Below are 19,232 nucleotides of genomic sequence, written 5' to 3' on the forward strand. Positions count from 1 at the left end.
ACACAAATTCTTGAATCTTGCCTACCATTTGTGTTTGATACACCCCACCATATCAGCTGTTTCCCCAGGAAAGACAGGGAAACATTCAATTACCTTTGGAAGTGGCCAAGCCAGGAATCTAAAATCAGTTCTCTGGAAAAGTTTACAAGAAAAACTTTTCTATTTTTTTTTCTTTTTGTATGACATTTTCTTTTCCTCACCCCCTTTTTAATTTAAACTAGAAACAAGCTTGTTTTACACATCAATCCCAGTTCCCTCTCCCTCCCTTCCTCCCCTGTCCCCCACTAACTCCCTATCCCATGCCCTTTCTGCTCCTTAGGGAGGGTAAGGCCTTCCATTGGGGATCTTCAAGGTCTGTCACATCATTTGGAGCAGGATCTAGACCTTCCTCTGTGTGCCTAGGCTGAGAGTATATCCCTCTATGTGGAGTAGGCTCCCAAAGTCCATTTGTGTACTAGGGATAAATACTGATCCACTACCAGACCTCCAAACTGACATCCTTGTTCAGTGGGTCCAGAATAGTCTTATGCTGTTTTCCCAGCTATCAGCCTGGGGTCCATGTGCTCCCCTTGTTCAGGTCAGCTGTTTCTGTGGGTTTTTCCAGTCTAGTCTTGACCCTTTTGCTCATCCCTCCTCCCTCTCTGCAGCTGGATTTCAGAGTTCAGCTCAGTGTTTGCTTCTGCTTCTATCAGCAACTGGATGAGGCTTTAGGATGGCATGGAAGGTAGTCATCAATCTCATTATTGGAAAAGGGCATTTAAGGTAGCCTCCCGACTATTGCTTAGATTGTTAGTTTGGACATTTCCCTTTAAACCTAAATGGCTCTCTCTGTTATGGTATCTTTCATTAGTAGGAATTCCCTGAGTGACACAGAATGCTAAATGTGATCCTAGTGTAGAACTCTTTTCATAATTTAAAAACATAATTCTAATAAAAGGTATTTGTCTGGTATCATGCAATAAGTTCACTATAGTAATTTTGAGTGAAAACTAATTTTAAATGAAATAAACGTTTTCATTAAATAAAATGATAGCCACCGGTAGCTACTGAAATATGGTATGAAAAGCGCCTGGTGGTTTATTTTTGCATAAGTAATAAAATGATCCCTTCTATGTCATTGATACCATTTCTAATAACACCATTCCTCTGTAAACTTCTCTTCCTTCCCCTAAACTATAGAATAAAAAATATTTTTCAAACAATTTTAATGAGTTATTCAGATTCCTCCTTTCTCAAAAGGAGAAATTTCATCCTCTTTTCTGTTCCACTGCACTTCTATAGATTTCTACTCTACCACTATTTATCTTTTTTTTTGGCTTACCACATTCCATGGTTATATTAAAAGCTCCAAAATGGAAGAAATTGGGTCTTGTGTGTCTCTATTTGCATTTTTCAACCATGACACAGTTGTGGCATCAATAATTATCTTAGAAAATATGGGATAATCGAAGTAGTGGATAAATGTGCCTTCTTTTCGAACTTCCCATCTCTTACAGCATCTGTTACCTTTTGTGCCTTTAACTTTCAACTAATTTCTCTCCTTCCACATACAAATATATTTAAGTATTTTCTACTTAAACATCACATTTATAAGGCTTTCTTTGGTGACATTACATCCCCATTGTCATTTTTACAGCCAGAAATCTTCTGCATCATCTTCACATGTTTGGTGTGTTCTGTATGACATTGTAATAATTTATATAGCAGGTATAAGATCTGTAGATTTTTAGCAGTGTATATAAACAATTTATCAAATAACCATTCATTGGTTTACTCAAAAATGGTATTTCTAATTATTGAAATTTTAAAATGTCAACTGATGTGGGAAGTCCTTCTGTGTATATGTTTGTCTGATCGATATGTTTGGTTGATAAATAAATCACTGATGGCCAATAGGGAAGCAAGATATGTGGCACTAGGAGTCAAGGAGGATTCTGGGAAATGTAGTCCATAATAGATAGCTGCCAAGTGATCCTGGGAGGAGAGGGCACAAGTCTGGCATTCTCAGTAACATAAGACCTTATAAAAATACATATTAGTAATTACGGGTTAATAAGCCAAAGCTAGCCACTTAGAAACCTTAGCAAACAGCCAACAGCTTCATAATTAATATAGTGTCCTGTGTGTTCATTTGAGACTGACACAGCTCAGGGACCAGGCTGGCGGGAAGAATACACATTGCAGTCAACAAGAATTCTCTTTGGTTGTATTACAACCTGATATTCATGCTTTCCTAAAATTCATGTAAAAAATGTAGTCCCTCCAGTGATTATTTGAAAATGGGGATTTGATAGATTACTAAAACATGAATAAAATTCATTCCTTCAGCTGGGCGGTGGTGGCACACGCCTTTAATCCCAGCACTCGGGAGGCAGAGGCAGGCGGATCTCTGTGAGTTGGAGGCCAGGCTGGACCGACAGCCTCCCAAACAATACAGAGAAACCCTGTCTCGTAAAACCAAAAAAAAAAATTCATTCCTTCAGACAGCAAGTGTACTCTCAGTGGAGCATATGAGGGCACCAGGAACACAACTGTCTGCAACCAGAGGAAAGCCTGAGCTGAATTCAGCCTTTTGAACCCTCCAAAACTGTGAAACACCAATCATGCTATTGTTTATGGTCATAAAAATCAGAAAGAATCTTACTTTTTCTTTAAAATGGTCATCAGATGACTGTGATTTAGTTTTATTGAGTTTAAGAAAGAGAACATACGTTTACAGAGTTAAAGGTGGGATATAGACTGAAATTACAGAATTATTTTAGAATTTTACATGCTTAATGTTGCTTTAGCTAAAGTTGTAAGCTAGTCTGTCTCTTTGATATGCATACCTATAGGCAGATTAAGACCACCTTGAAAGGACAAGGCATACACTTGAAAATTCAGTCCTACACAGAGGTTCACATTCTCAGGCAGTCATGGGAAGTTAAAACATGACTCATGCTCAACAGCTGTGGATCTCTCCAGAAGGTGAGACTATAGTTAAGGTAAACAACTCTATATCTTTAGTGACTAGTCCCATTGATTGGAGAGATGCTTAGCAATGGAAAGCAATGGACTCAATGTTCAAGATCAATTTGGGTGTTAAAGAACTCTTTTCCTGGAACAAATCAGTGATGTTTTTATATCTCATCCTGTTGAATTACCCCATCATCTCAGAAAAAAATGCAATCAAGTTGTGTACTGGTTGCATCAACCTGTTGGAGATGCCAGAGATAACTATGTCTAAAAGTTTTCTGAAGTGTGTGACTTAGGAAAGCAGTTTAGTCAGTTACTTCACTGAGTTTCATTGACAGTTTCAGTTATTAAGCTATTCTCTTTCAGAATCATATTCATACAGTGAAATTCAGCTTGGTGATGCTGGGGCTGGAGTTGGTAATCTGAAGCTTTCTTTTGCTAGTTGACTTCCTTTTGGTCTTGGCTTAAAGGAGGAACGAGAAGGAGTTCAGAAGACAAGAACAGAAAGAAGAAAGGGGCTCCCTCTGCTTGTTTTCCCTTTATGGTTTTCATTTTCTTTCTCTCATTTTACCTTAGCTGTATTTCCACACCAGCAACAAAATGGTTTTCTAGTTCCATAGAGTTTCATCTTGCTGGTTGTCAAATACTGTCCCCCCCCCAAGCATTGTTGTTGTACCACCCCCACAGACCCCAAGATGTCAGCACAGCATGTAGGAGACTATTCTCACAGTCTGACGTCCAAGTATAGAAATCTCTCTTCTGATCATCAGCAATATCGGCATCATTTATGTAGCAGTGCCCCCCAAATCGCATTCCCTACCCTGATCTTCTCAGCTTATAGCATTATCATTTAAAATCCTCTTGGCAGGAGCTCCTTCCTGTAGTTGCAAGGTCCTTAACACCTTAATGTTTCCCTTTTGACTTGGCAGTTTTCTAGGAGCCAGGGGAAATTTGTTTGTACTCCATTTTTCAGCTAAAATAACAGGTGCCAATTATCTCATCTGACTGGGTCTTGCTACATACCATGGCAGAACCACAGAATTGGACTAAAATATGCCAAGGCTGAAGATGTGAATCTCGCTTTTCAATACGCCTAATGAAGCAAAGATTCGAATAGAATTCAGTACCTTGATGGCTTTTGCCATGGCAACAAGCACTGAGTCGATGTGTAGGTGCAGAGCACTAATTTTTGTCATAAATTTCTTCTTGTAAACTTCACCTATTAAGTCCTCTTGCCCTTTTCTAATTTATAGCTGTGTGGTGTCACAGTTAAATACATTTTCCCATATTTGAAGTAGAGCTCAAGTTAATCATTGGGGACATGCTACTGTTTATTAGCTAGCTAGCTAATAGAATGAAGACTGTTTTCTCTAAAATTCTGGGTGGGCTCTTTTTGACCTGCACACCGCATACTGTATAGACAATGTCCAAACAAATTTGCTTGTTTGCTTGCTGTTTTGCTTTTTCAAAGTCATACAGCACCTTGAATCTTGCTTTAGTGAAGATAACCGTAGCAATTTTTTTTAGTATTTCAATTTTTCTGGAGTCATGATTTCAAATTCAATATTGGTATCTTACTGTGTATATTACTATTACACTTTGGATTCTATTTCTAAAATTCCTCAGGTGTGTAGATCACTTCAGAAATACCACCAAAATCAACTCCAAAATACGCTTTCAGGTTTTGTGGATATCATTTTTTGAAAGCTTGATAACCCAGATTTTTTTCTCACCTTTTCATCTTCTTTTGTAAGTTATTCATTAACACTCTGAAATGAGAAGTAAATCAAGGCAAGTGTCCTAGTCCCTGCACTGGTATCACACTGTGCATGAGAGCTCTGCTTTCCAGTGGGGAACCACAAGTTAGGTATATCCTGCCTAGCTTACCAGCTCACATGAACTACAAAGGAGGAAAACAAAGGGGAAGCTGATTTGCTTTACAATTCAAAACAGTTTGCTGTGCTCTTTTTGACTGGCTCCAGTTAAAGACCCAATAGATCTCAGAGAAAACAGCCCCGAGCCTTTGCTATGGTTTTTATGTTTGGCATGGGGCTCATAGTATGCAATCTTCAGTAGTCTTTCTGGCTAATTTCAGATTAAATCATGCCAACTAGAAACTCCAAGTCACTAGCCCAGAAAAGTCCAGAGTGCATCATTGGAGAAGGATGTCAGTGAACAGAAAGCCTCCCTTGAAACCTAGTTCTGACACCCAGCATCTGCATTTGAAGTACTGGCAAAATAGCTTGTCTGGCTCTTATGAGAGCCTTAAGTGTGTTTTGCAAACATTCCTTCGAATTTCTGGCTATCATTACCTTATAAATAATTTGGGGGAAAATACCAGCAAAAGCTTATGTAATTCCCTTGCTCTGCAAAATGCAGCCCTATCTTCTTCCTTGGGATCACTGTCACACAGATTACACACGGAATGCTAGCAGCTGAACAGAGCATGCTGCTGATGCAAGGAATATGGTTTCAATTTTTAATGATGTGTTACTTGTTCACACATTATCTCTTCTAGGTTCCAGGCTGTGTGCCAGTGATAAACTACACAGCCTAACATCTTATCTATTTTTTAAATGACCAGTCCGTAGGGGAAAATTCCCTGTTTCCCTCACTGAACTGATCCAATATTTGGTGAGCATCCACTGGTTCATACTACTTGCGTAATACGATTATTTGGGTGTATGGAAGAGTGGGAAGGGAATTGTAAGATGTATGCATTGCATAGATATAGTGACCAGCGTTTTGGTGGCTCCGGGGTTTCTACCTGAGATGACTAAGAATTACTCCATGGTTAATATGAGGAAATCTGGCAGCTGGTTAAGCAGGTATCAGGAATGAGAACAACCCTCCATACATACAGTGCAAGCAGCAGAACTTCTAAGCAACACTCTCAGGAAAGCAGAAACTACTGAAGGCCATGGGTAAAGAAGAGGAGGCAGGGCTCAAGGCCATTGACTTGACCCTAGAGACAGCTCGGTGAATGTGGCTCACTAGGGATGTAAGCGTGTCAGGATGAGTGACAGACAGACAGATGTCTTCTCTTCAGAGACAGGCATGAGTTGCTGCAGCTAGACATCGAATGACTTACTAAAATGTAAGCACGATAGCTCTTGAGGTTCATTGGAGCCCAATGAAAAGTTCAAAACTCCTAGAAAAGTAGCTAGGTGGAATGACTCACGAAGACTTCTCATTTATCATGTTAGCCGTTTGAAGTCCTGTTAGAAAGGTAAGGGCTAGACAGAGTCATGTTGTAACTTTGATTTCTCTCTGTTTTCGTTTTCAGGATGCTACTTTGGTAAATAAAGAAGAATATGAGACTACCAGAAAACACCAGAATTTTATATTTTGAATGATTCTTTAGAGTTCTCAGACAATGGAATTATAAAAAGATTGTGTTTGGCAGGAGAATACTTTTCTGATTTAAATACTTGAAACCAAAAGTTGAAGGGAAAGCATTAATGAAGAAAAATACCTAGGCAAAGCTATAAAACCTATCATGTGGAGGGAAATGGTTATATCAGAAAATTTATAATAGAGCAGAACTTCTCAGAATAAAAGAAACCCAGGGAGAACATTAGCTCCACATAGGAATGATGCTATGAGACCCATTTTATACCCACAGTGTGTAGGGTATAAAATGGGTCTTGAGTTTAACAAGCTAAGTATTCTCAAGAGGTACTATCAATCTTCATGTTGGCACAGAAGACCATAGTATTGAGTCATAAAGAGTTTACCTAAAAGGAAGGCTTTCCAGAAGTTATCTGAAGGTAGCAACATGATAAAGATGTTTGTGTAAAAGTAAAAGTAGTAAAAAACAACGAGACTTTTAAACAGTTGTGATTCATTAATGTAATACCTAGGGTTCATGGCTGGGTGAGATTTGTGTTTTTTTTCTTCAATAGCAGTGTGCATCACACCTTCCAATATTATGCAAGTTAGTCAACAAAGATGAAGCTTCTTAGGTGAGTATCAGCTTGATTTTTCCATGTTCTGTATGACTCACATATATGGTGTCTGGAGCAGTAGGGTCTTACTGTACAGTCCTGAATGGTAATAAATAGAAATAGCAATAGCGTTCAGTTTTGGAGTCTGTGGAGACTCATTTGCCAACAACCCCAACAGAAATAGCCCATTCCTGGCACTTGCTTTTTTGAAATTTTTGTCCACTGGTGTCTGGAAAGTGTACTGTTGTTCAACTAAGGATTAATTCTATTGATTAGTCTGGCAACACATTCCCATTAATGCAATAGTGGCATGGATGTCTTTGGAGTAGCCAACCACTTTATGATTAGATTTAAGGTCAGTTTTATAAGTTGAAACTCACTCTTGGTCAAGAACTTGTGACTATACAGGTCATAGGACATAGGGAAGAACCTACTACTATCACTATGTTAAATAAAAACAGCATTGAACCAACTCTTAATGGCATCTTTATACTAACAGATTAGTGCATAAATTAGTCCTCATTAGAGAAACTCCTTTTTGCAATAGATACAGATCGATACAGATACCCACATCTGATCAAGATGCAGAGAAAAAAAGATTTTAGAATTCTCAGCCATAGATGCAACATCTATATATCACCCCCCAACACACACAAAAGGACACAAAGTTGGGACAGTGTGAGGGGGAATGGATCTTGAAGGAGTAGCGGGAGGGATCTGACCAAAACGCATGTAACAAATTTCTTAAAGAACTCATAAAATGTAGAAAAAATATTTGAGTCAATTACATAATTCTGTTATAATGCAAAATATAACAAGAGTGGAAAGAATTCAATACTGAGGCTTTAACAGAAGCTCCATTCTATTAGGAACAAAACACTAGATATCATTTTGCTTTATTTAGTGGGTAATGTGTTCTTTCTTGAGAGAATTGAGAAAGTAACCAGCAGCATTGAAATTCTGGATAGTGCTACCCCCTGGAGTGACTGCAAGTAGGCAGAATTTGTCTCTTCAAAATCTTCCCCAGTCTGCAACTGGATTCCAGTTCAGTTCAGTGTTTAGCAGTGGGTGTCTGCTTCTACTTCCATCAGCTGCTGGATGAAGGCTCTATGATGGCATATCGGATAGTCATCAATCTCATTATCAGGGAAGGGCATTTAATGTAGCCTCTCCTCTATTGCTTAGTTTGCCAGTTGCTGTCATCCTTGATCTCTGGACATTTCCCTAGTGCCAGATTTCTCTTTAAACCTGTAATGGCTCCCTCTATTGTGGTATCTCCTATCTTGTTCTCCTCTATTCTTGCCCTGACTCAAACTTCCTGATCCCTGATGTTCTCCTCTCCCTTCCTCTTCTCCCTTTCTCTTTCTCCTAGCTTCCTCTCCTCTCCCTCCATGTTACCAATTTGCTCTGGAGATATTGTCCCTTTCCCCTTCTCCAGGGGATCATGTATGTCTCTCTTCGGGTCCTCCTTGTTTCCTAGTTTCTCTAGTGGTATGGATTGTAGGCTGGCAATCCTTTGCTCTATGTCTAAAATCCATATGTGAGTGAGTATATACCATGTTTGTCTTTTTGTGACTGGGTTACCTCACTCAAGATGGTTTCTTCTAGTTCCATCCATTTGCCTGCAAATTTCAAGATTCTATTGTTTTTTTCCCGCTGAATAGTACTCCATTGTGTAAATGTACTACATTTTCTCTATCCAGTTCTTCAGTTGAGTGGCATCTAGGTTGCTTCCAGGTTCTGGTTATTACAAATAATTCTGCTATGAACATAGCTGAACAGATGTCCTTGTTGTATGAATGGGCATCTTTTGGGTATATGCCTAAGTGTGGAATTGCTGGATCTTGTGGTAGACTGATTCCCATGTTCATGAGGAAATCTCCATACTGATTTCCAAAGTGGTTGTACAAGTTGACACTCCCACCAGCAGTTGGGGAGTGTTCCCCTTTCTCCATATCCTCTCTAGCATAAACTGTTACTGGTGTTTTCGATTTTAGCCATTCTGACAGGAGTAAGATGGTATCTCAGAATTGTTTTGATTTGCATTTCCTTGATAGCTAAGGATGTTGAGCACTTTCTTAAGTGTCTCTCAGCCATTTTAGACTCCTCTACTAAGAACTGTGTGTTTGGTTCTGTAACCCACTTTTTAATTGGATTATTTGGTGTTTTGGAGATTTGCTTCTTGAGTACTTTGTAAATTTTGGAGTCAGCCCTCTGTCAGATATGGGGTTAGGAAATATCTTGTCCCTTCTGTAGGCTATCATTTTGTCTTGTTGACTGTGTCCTTTGCCTTACAGAAGCTTCTCAGTTAGGGAGGAGTGATGGGCAAAGGGGTCAAGAGCAGGCTGGTGAAACACACAGAAACAGCTGACATGAACAAGGCGGGATTCATGAACCCCAGACTTATAGCTGGGAAACCAGCATAGGACTGACCCAGACCCCTTGAACGTGGGTGTCAGTGGGGAGGCCCCATCAATCTCTGGGGCCTCTGGTACTAGAACAGTATTTATCCCTAGCACACTAATGGACTTTGGGAGCCCATTCCACATAGAGAGATGCTCTCTCAGCCTAGACTCATGGGGAAGGGCCTAGACCCTGCTCCAAATGACATGACAGACTTTGATGATCCCCCAGGAAGGCCTCCCTGCCGGGCAGAAAGGGCCTGACATATGGAGTTAGTCGGGAGGGGGAGCAGGGGAGGAGGGGAGGGAAAGGGAACTGGGATTGACACATGAAACAATCTTCTTTCTAATTTAAATAAAAAATAGGAAAACATCCCCCCTTGTGAGATGAGGACGTAGCTAAGTAATAGAGCACCAGCTTATAACACACAGGGCTTGAGTTCAGTTGTCCTGGCAAATCTCACACAAAAGAAGCAGGACCTCTCCAGGACACTAAGATCACCTACTCTTTTACCACCACAACTTTACTTTAAACCAACATTCAATGATAGATTGTTGGAGTTTTTCAATTCGACTACTAGAGGATTATCACATTGTATATTTTACCTAGGTATAAACTAACTGCTGAGCAACTGCTATGGTCCTGGCACATTTACATTGTGACACCAAAATTCTCTTATTTAAAAAAAATCACAATTATCACATCAAAACATAATAGTTACTACGAAATTGTAAAGTAGTAACAAAACTCAGAATGTATTTCTTGCTCTAGCTATTTCAGGCAGCCAAGACAGCCATGATCTAAATGCATGGGTTTAGCTTCAGAGCTCAGGTTTCTCAGTATGAGTCTGTGACCTCAAAGTCCCAGCCAATACCCTTTTAAAATGTTCCAACCCAGATTCCCAAGGAAATGCTCCTGATGACACAGAAAATCTCTGATGAGTTCACATTGTAAAGGATATATGAAAGTGATGTTAGGCAGACACTCCCCTGAATTAGAATAACCCCATAAACCTTATGGCATAAGACTATGTAAGGGAGGCTAAATTCAAGGATACTGGAGGCAAAGCCCACCTCATTGAGCATATTCTAAGCAAGAATGGGATTTGGAGTGAAGAGGGAGGAGGAGAAGGAAGGAAGAGAGAACTAGAGAGAAGAAAGGATACAAGTTTTTCACTTTTCAGGAAAGCATCTCTCACCTCACCTCACCTTATGTGTATATTCTTTCCCATATTCTCAAGTGCAGTAACAGTATCTGTTGGGGGATATTTGTTTAACTATGAGGAGATTGTCTCATTTGTTTAATTATTAAAGATATGTTGTTTTACCCAATTGGTTTTATGAAAAGCTGAGTGACCAATAGTGAGGGAGAGGAGTTATAGGTGGAACTTGGAGGTGGGAGATTAAGGAGGAAGAAATAAGGCTCGGGGTAGAAAGCAAAAAAAGATGACAGGGAGATGCCAGGGACCAGTCAACTAGACATGGAGGAAGGAGGAAAGTAGGATGTACAGAATGAAAGAAAGACAAAAATCATGAGGCAAAGCATAGATGAATAGGAGCAGGTTAAGTTAAAATAGCTAGTAGGAAAACACTTAGCTGAGGCCAAGCATTCAAAATTAATAATAAATCTCCATGTATTTATTTGGGAGCTGGTTGGCAACTCAAAGAAAAATGTCAACTACAGGAATCTTAGTAAACAAGTGCTCACAAAGGGTAAAACATTTACATTCTGGTTCCTCCTACTACTCTCAATCTTTCCCAGTATGTGCAGTCTTTTTTTTTTTTTAACATCTGAGGTTTCCCAGTCTTAATTTATTTCTGGACATCTCCATTGTATTCAGACACAGGAATAAGTTGGCAGCATCTAATTAATTACTCAAGGCCTACGAAAAATCACTGTGTACCCACAAAGAGATCCACAATTACCTTAATTAGATTCAAAACAAGCAGTGTTAAAATAGTTTCTCTGTGCATATGTATAAACCCTTTTTACATTTACTCACTTTATAAGATTTAGATATAAATGACTAATTTTACAACCTTGAATGTGGTTGTTGGATATGTGAAGTATATTACTTCTACTCATTACAGGGGTAGTTTTGTCAAGTCTTTTTATTATCTACAGCTGTAAGCATTTGTTGGTGAGTCATAATTAAGATCTTAGTCACTAGGATTAGGCAATCAGTGGGCAAAACTAGGTTCTATGTCTCTGTATAGCTCCTTATATTTGAAAGCCATTCCCTGTTTCAAAAGTCTGAAAATAAAACATGACAGAAAAAATTGCTTCCAGTACAACCTAGATCTAGTCTTCAACCTCAACACTCAGAACTCAGTCCATTACCAAACAAATATGGAGACATCTGCCTGCCTGGGGAACTTGGTGGGCTCCACAGTGTCTTGGTTGTTCTATTTCTCTACAAATTAGGACTTTTCAATGGAGCTCTGTGTACCAGGCATTGCTTGGTGTCAGTATTATACTACATACAACACATCCTGACCTTTCAGAGCTGATGTCTATAGGGAATTACAAAGGTGGTTACTTACAAAGGGCTGTCATTTGTCATTTATATATTTCTACCACAGTCTTCTGACTGTGAACTCTCCCATCTCAGCAGTCAGTTGTGCTCCTGAGTAGCATGCAAATTCACTTACCGTTACATTGGAGATCAGTAGGAAGGATTAGTTGACAACTGCAGGAACCAAATCTTTGTGTATTTTGTTTCTGAAAGCAATAAGCAGTTGCACAAACCTAAGCAAAGAGAGTTTTCCCTTTCTGCCCCATCTGTAGCTTGCCCTCGTTTTAAGAACTCTTCATCTTTCCAATATAAACCAGGATAGAAAATCTTCAAGGTTCTTCCTTTGAGATGGAATTACATTATATCAATTTTATTTTATGTGTATGGGTGATTTGTCTTTATGTATGTCTGTGCAGCCCCTACAGAAGTCAGACATCACGAGCTTGCTTGGAACGGGAGTTACAGATGGCTGTGAGCTGTCTTGTGAGTGCTGGGAATCAAACCTGGGTCTTCTTAATGACTGTGTTGTCTCTCCAGCTCATAGCTTCTGGCTTTTTGTTTTGTATTTGTATGTAACTCCCATTTGCCAAATTTGGTGTTTATAATAAGAGCCTCATGTGGGAGCTGCAGCAGTTTGTTAAGGACTAATGACCACTGATGCACAACTCTCCCTTACACTGAGGCTTAGGTCATATAACTCTTTATTCTATGCTCTTTCTTTAACCTATGGCTTTGCCCTGTCAGTATAAGAAGAAAACAGCTAAGACAGGTGTGAGAAGCCCTGAGTCTAAGCCAGTATTCTTGGAAAGGAAAGGGCTGGGCAGATTTACTCCTCATTCCTGTTGTTTCCTCCCCACAGAGGGAATGTCACTAGACAAACTCCACTCTATTCACCATTGTGCACATTATGTGCAGACCCCTATCTAAACCATGAGTTTTGATGCCATCCTGTCCTTTCCCACCCATGGTTCATGCTGTGTGTTGTGATATCCAGACCCTCCGATGCTGGCTGTGACTGGCTAGGAACAGCTGTGTAATTTTAGTGTTCCTTTCTGGGAACATACTTGTCTTGCTCTTCCATACAGCCTTCATGTGAAAGACGAGGTTCTGGTTTCTATTTTTAGACTCTATTGTGTCTCTGAATAGCTGGGTGCTTAAGAATAGAGGATCTGGCTTTTGGGGAGCCCTTTCAAACACAAATTAATCTCTGAAAAAAACACACTTAGAATCTCTTCACCCCCAGTTAAAAATTGAGAAAAGCTAAGGGTCGCAGATCCTTGGCTCACACACTGCCCCTCTGGGTACCTGTCACATTCTAGATTCCTGGTGTATGTGAGTGCTGCGTGAGGCTCTGGAGACATTCAGTCCTGTGTGCTGTGAGAGAATCTATAGAGATACAAAGTAAAAATACCTTTCACCTCTAAAGGCTCCACAATCCAGAGTAGAGCAATAGTTTCTGGATATAAGAGTCATAGAAGGAACACAGACAAAACTTAACTCTCTCTGGGAAGATTGGAAGAGACAAAAGACAGGGAAATCTTTCTTAAACTACTTCTTACCCAAAAATCTCATGCCAAACTAAGTTTTCCCTTAAATCCTATTAACTCTAAACAGTATGTTAATGAAAAGTAGATATGGAAAGATGAAGTTGGATACCTTCTGAACTGTTGACTCTTAAGAAATCAGGAAAATGGAGCAAGTCCAGCTTCAGGTGAGATTGAGTCTTGGGGGGAGGGGTGGGGGGACTGCCCGCCCAACACCCATCCCCTTGATCTTCCAGGCCACTCCTGGCATCCAGAAGACCCGCCCACACAGGAAAGACATCAGCCCTTTCAAGCGCCAAACCCCAGCCAGTCCAGCTTCAGGTGAGATTGGGTCTCTGGCAGGACCCCCTGCCCAACACCCATCCCCTTGATCTTCCGGGGCCGCTCCTGGCATCCAGAAGATCGGCCCACACAGGAAAGACATCAGCCCTTACAAGACCCCAACCCCAGCGAGTCCAGCTTCAGGAAAGACATCAGCCCTTCCAGGCCCCAAACTCCGTGTCAGTATCCCCAGCTTCAGCTTCAGGAAGGAAGGAGACCAGTGGAGACGGAAAGACCCCACCAGCACCCACTGGAAGAAGAGATGGGAAGAAGACAGAATAAGAGCTCACTCAGCAATAGAAACACCAACATGACCCCACCAGAATCTAGGGATCCAACACCAGCAAGACCCGAAAATCACTACATAGACGAAGAAGAGGAGGCAGACCTTAAAAATTATTTCATGAAGATGATGTAGACCCTCAAAGAAGAAATGAGGAAATCCCTTAAAGAAATAGAAGAAAAAACAAACAAAAAAATCCATGAAATGGGGAAAAAATTCAAGAAATAGACAAATCTCTCAAAGAATCTAAAGAGCACCAAGAAAAAACAACCAAAAAAATTAAGGAAACAACTCAGACAGTTGAAGGATTGAAAGCTGAAATAGAAACGATAAAGAAAACACAGAATGAAGGGATGCTGGAAATAGAAAAGCTGGGTAAATGATCAGGAACTACAGATGCAAGTATCACCAATAGAATACAAGAGATAGAAGAGAGAATCTCAGGTGTCGAAGACTCATTAGAGGATATAGAGTCATCAACCAAAGAAAATCTCAAAACCAACAAATCCTTAACACAAAATATCCAGGAAATATGGGACACCATGAAGAAGCCAAACCTGAGAATAATAGGTATAGAAGAAGGCGAAGAAATACAACTCAAAGGTACAGAAAACATATCCAACAAAATCATAGAAGAAAACTTCCCTAACCTAAAGAAAGATATGCCTATGAAAATACAAGAATCTTACAGAACACCAAATAGGCTCGACCAGAAAAAGAAGTCACCTCGCCATATAATAATCAAAACATCAAACTTACAGAGTAAAGAGAAAATATTAAGAGCAGTTAAAGAAAAAGGCCAAGTAACATACAAAGGCAAACCTATCTGAATTACACCTGACTTCTCAATGGAAACGATGAAAGCCAGAAGATCCTGGACAGATGTCCTACAAACGCTAAGGGAACAAGGATGCCAGCCCAGACTACTATATCCAGCAAAGATCTCAATTACCATAGATGGAGAAAACAAAATATTCCATGACAAAGCCAGATTTAAACAATACGTAGCCATGAATCTAGCTCTACAGAAAATGCTGGAAGGAAAACCTAGATCCAAGGAAGATAACTACATTCACAAAGACACAGGCAATATATAATCCTACTTTACAAAACACCAAAAGAAAAAGGGAGGAGAAACTACACAAAATAACTTCACTAACAATAAATCAAGCACAAACAAGGATCATCAATCAATGGTCATTAATATCCCTCAATGTCAACGGCCTCAACTTGCCTATAAAAAGACACAGACTAGCAGAATGGATACGAAGACAGAACCCTTCCTTCTGCTGCATACAAGAAACACATTTCAACATCAAAGACAGACGTTATCTCAGAGTAAAGGGTTGGGAAAAGATATTCCAATCAAATGATCCCAAGAAACAAGTGGGTGTAGCAATCCTAATATCTAACAAATTAGACTTCAAATTAAAATCAATCAAAAGAGATGAAGAAGGACACTTCATATTCATCAAAGGAAAAATACATCAAGACGAAGTCTCAATTTTAAACATCTATGCCCCAAATACAAAGGCACCTACATTCGTGAAAGAAACATTACTAAAGCTCAAAATGCACATAAAACCTCACACACTAATAGTAGGAGACTTCAACATCCTGCTCTCACCGCTAGACAGGACCTCCAGACAGAAACTTAACAAAGAAACAAAGGAACTAATAGAAGTTATGACCCAACTGGGTTTAACATACATCTATAGAACACCTTCTTCTCGGCACCACACGGAACCTTCTCTAAAATTGACCACATAATAGGAAACATAGCAAATCTCCACAGATACAAAAAAATTGGAATAACCCCCTGCATCTTATCAGACCACCATGCATTAACATTAGAATTCAACAATAACACAAATCGCAGAAACCCTACAAACTCATGGAGATTGAACAATGCACAATTGCACCATCCCTGGCTAAAGGAACAAATAAAAAAAGAAATTAAAGACTTCCTCGATTTCAATGAGAATGAAGACACAACATGCACAAACTTATGGGACACTTTGAAAGCAGTGCTGAGAGGAAAGTTTATAGAACTAAGTGCCCACATGAAAAAACTGGAGGACAGACATATTAGAGAATTAATAGCACAGCTGAATGTTCTAGAACAAAAAGAAGCAAACTCCCCCAGGAGGAGCAGACACCAGGAAATAATCAAATTGAGGGCTGAAATCAATCAAGTAGAGACCAGGAAAACACTGAGAAGAATCAATGAAACAAAGAGTTGGTTCTTTGAGAAAATCAACAAAATAGATAAACCTCTGTCCAAACTAACCAAAAGACAGAGAGAGAGCATGCTAGTTAACAAAATTAGGGATGAAAAAGGGGACATAACAACAGACTCTGAGGAAATCCAGAGAATCATCAGGGCATACTTTGAAAATCTGTACTCCACAAAATTTGAAAATTTAAAGGAAATGGACAATTTCCTGGATAGATATCACTTGCCAAAACTAAATCAAGAACAGATAAACAATCTGAACAGACCTATAAACCCTAATGAAATAGAAGCAGTCATCAAAAGTCTCCCAAACAAAAAAAGCTCAGGCCCAGATGGCTTCAGTGCAGAATTCTACCAGAAACTCAAAGAAGAGCTAATTCCAATACTCCTCAAAGTATTCCACACAATAGAAGCAGGAGGCTCACTGCCAAATTCTTTCTACGAGGCTACAATTACCTTGATACCCAAGCCACACAAAGACACAACTAAGAAAGAGAACTATAGACCAATTTCCCTCATGAACATCGATGCAAAAATACTCAATAAAATACTCGCAAACCGGATTCAAGAACACATCAGAAAAATCATCCACCATGATCAAGTAGGCTTCATCCCAGGAATGCAGGGATGGTTCAACATTGAAAATCTATCAATGTAATCCACCATATTAACAAACTGAGAAAGAAAAACCACATGATCATCTCACAAGAGGCTGAAAAAGCCTTTGACAAAATCCAGCACCCCTTCATGATAAAGGTCCTAGAGAGATCAGGGATAACAGGAACGTACCTGAATACAATAAAAGCAATATACAGTAAACCAAAAGCTAACATCAAACTAAATGGAGAGAAACTCAAAGCAATTCCTCTAAAATCAGGAACAAGACAAGGCTGTCCACTCTCTCCATATCTCTTCAATATTGTACTTGAAGTTCTAGCTACAGCAATAAGACAACAAAAGGAGATACAGGGGATACAAATAGGAAAAGAAGAAGTCAAACTTTCACTATTTGCAGATGATATGATAGTTTACATAAGTGACCCAAAAAACTCCGCAAGGTTACTCCTAGAGCTGATAAACACCTTCAGCAATGTGGCAGGATACAAGGTAAACTCAAAAAAATCAGTGGCCCTATTATATACAGATGATGAAGTGACTGAGAAAGAAATCAGAGAAACATCACCCTTTACAATAGCCAAAAACAGCATCAAATATCTGGGGATAATGTTAACCAAGTTAATGAAAGACCTGTATATCAAGAACTTTGTGTCTTTAAAGAAAGAAATCAAAGAAGATACCAGAAAATGGAAAGATCCCCCATGCTCTTGGATTGGTAGGATCAGCATAATAAAAATGGCATCTACAGATTCAATGCAATGCCTATCAAAATGCCATCACAATTCTTCAAGGACCTGGAAAGAACATTAATCAACTTTATATGGAAAAACAAAAGGCCCAGGATAGCCAAAACAACCCTATACAATAAAGGAACTTCAGGAGGCATCACCATACCTGACTTCAAGCTCTATTATAGAGCTATAATCCTGAAAACAGCTTGGTATTGGCACAAAAATAGTCAGGTAGACCAATGGAACCGAATCGAAAGCCCTAATTTTAACCCACACACCTATGAACACTTGATTTTTGACAAAGAAGCTAAAACTGTACAATGGAAAAAAGAAAGCATCTTCAACAAATGGTGCTGGCATAAAAGGGTACTGGTGTGCAGAAGACTGCAGAAAGATCCATGTTTATCGCCTTGTACAAAACTTAAGTCCAAATGGATCAAAGATCTCAACATAAATCCAGCCACACTGAAACTTTTAGAAGAGAAAGTGGGAGAAACTCTTCAACGAGTTGGTACAGGAGACTACTTCCTAAACATAACACCAGTGGCACAGGCACTGTGATCGACAATTAACAAATGGGACCTTCTGAAACTAAAAAGCTTCTGTAAGGCAAAGGACACAGACAAAAAGACAAAAAGGCAGGCCACAGTATGGGAAAAGATATTCACTAACCCTACATCTGACAGAGGGCTAATCTGCAAAATTTACAAAGAACTCAAGAAACAAGTCTCCAAAACACCAAAGGATCCAATTAAAAGGTGGGGTACAGAACTAAATAGAGAATTCTCAATAGAGGAGGCTAAAATGGCCAAGAGACACTTAAGAAAGAGTTCAACATCCTTAGCCATCAGGGAAATGCAAATCAAAATAACTCTGAGATACCATCTTACTCCTGTCAGAATGGCTAAAATAAAAAACACGGAAGACAATTTATGCTGGAGAGGATGTGGAGAGAGGGGAACACTCCTCCACTGCTAGTGGGAGTGCCGACTCATACAGCCTCTTTGGAAATCAGTATGGGGATTCCTCATGAAAATGGGAATTAATCTACCACTAGACCCAGCAATTCCACTCTTAGGCATATATCCAAATGAGGCAAATTCATACAACAAGGGCATCTGCTCCACTACGTTCATAGCAGCATTATTTGTAATAGCCAGAACCTGGAAGCAACCTAGATGCCCCTCAACTGAAGAGTGGATAGAGAAAATGTGGTACATTTACACAATGGAGTATTACTCAGCAGAAAAAAACAATGGAATCTTGAAATTCACAGGTAAATGGATAGCACTGGAAGAAACCATCCTGAGTGAGGCAACCCAGTCGCAAAAAGACAAACATGGTATGTACTCACTCATATATGCATTTTAGACATGGATCAGGATAGTGCCAGTCTGCACTTCCACAGATAGAGAGTCTGGGAAACAGGAAAGAACCTAAAATATATGCATATATGCATAGTACCCAAGAGAAGAGCATTGAGACAAGATCCTCTGAATGGATGGGGAACACTGCAAGGGGTGGGGGGGAGTGGGAGCTGGGAAGAAGAGAGGGGGTGAAGAGGAAGAGAGTTGGTCATGGGGGAACAGGAAGTTGAGTGGGTGGTTGTAGAATACGGGGAAGAGGGAATCATAGGATAGAAGATACATCAGGCACCAGAGTGACCTCGAGTGATCTAA

Source organism: Mesocricetus auratus, unplaced genomic scaffold (assembly GCF_017639785.1).
Source record: "Mesocricetus auratus isolate SY011 unplaced genomic scaffold, BCM_Maur_2.0 Super-Scaffold_15014, whole genome shotgun sequence".
In the NCBI taxonomy this organism is placed as follows: domain Eukaryota; kingdom Metazoa; phylum Chordata; class Mammalia; order Rodentia; family Cricetidae; genus Mesocricetus; species Mesocricetus auratus.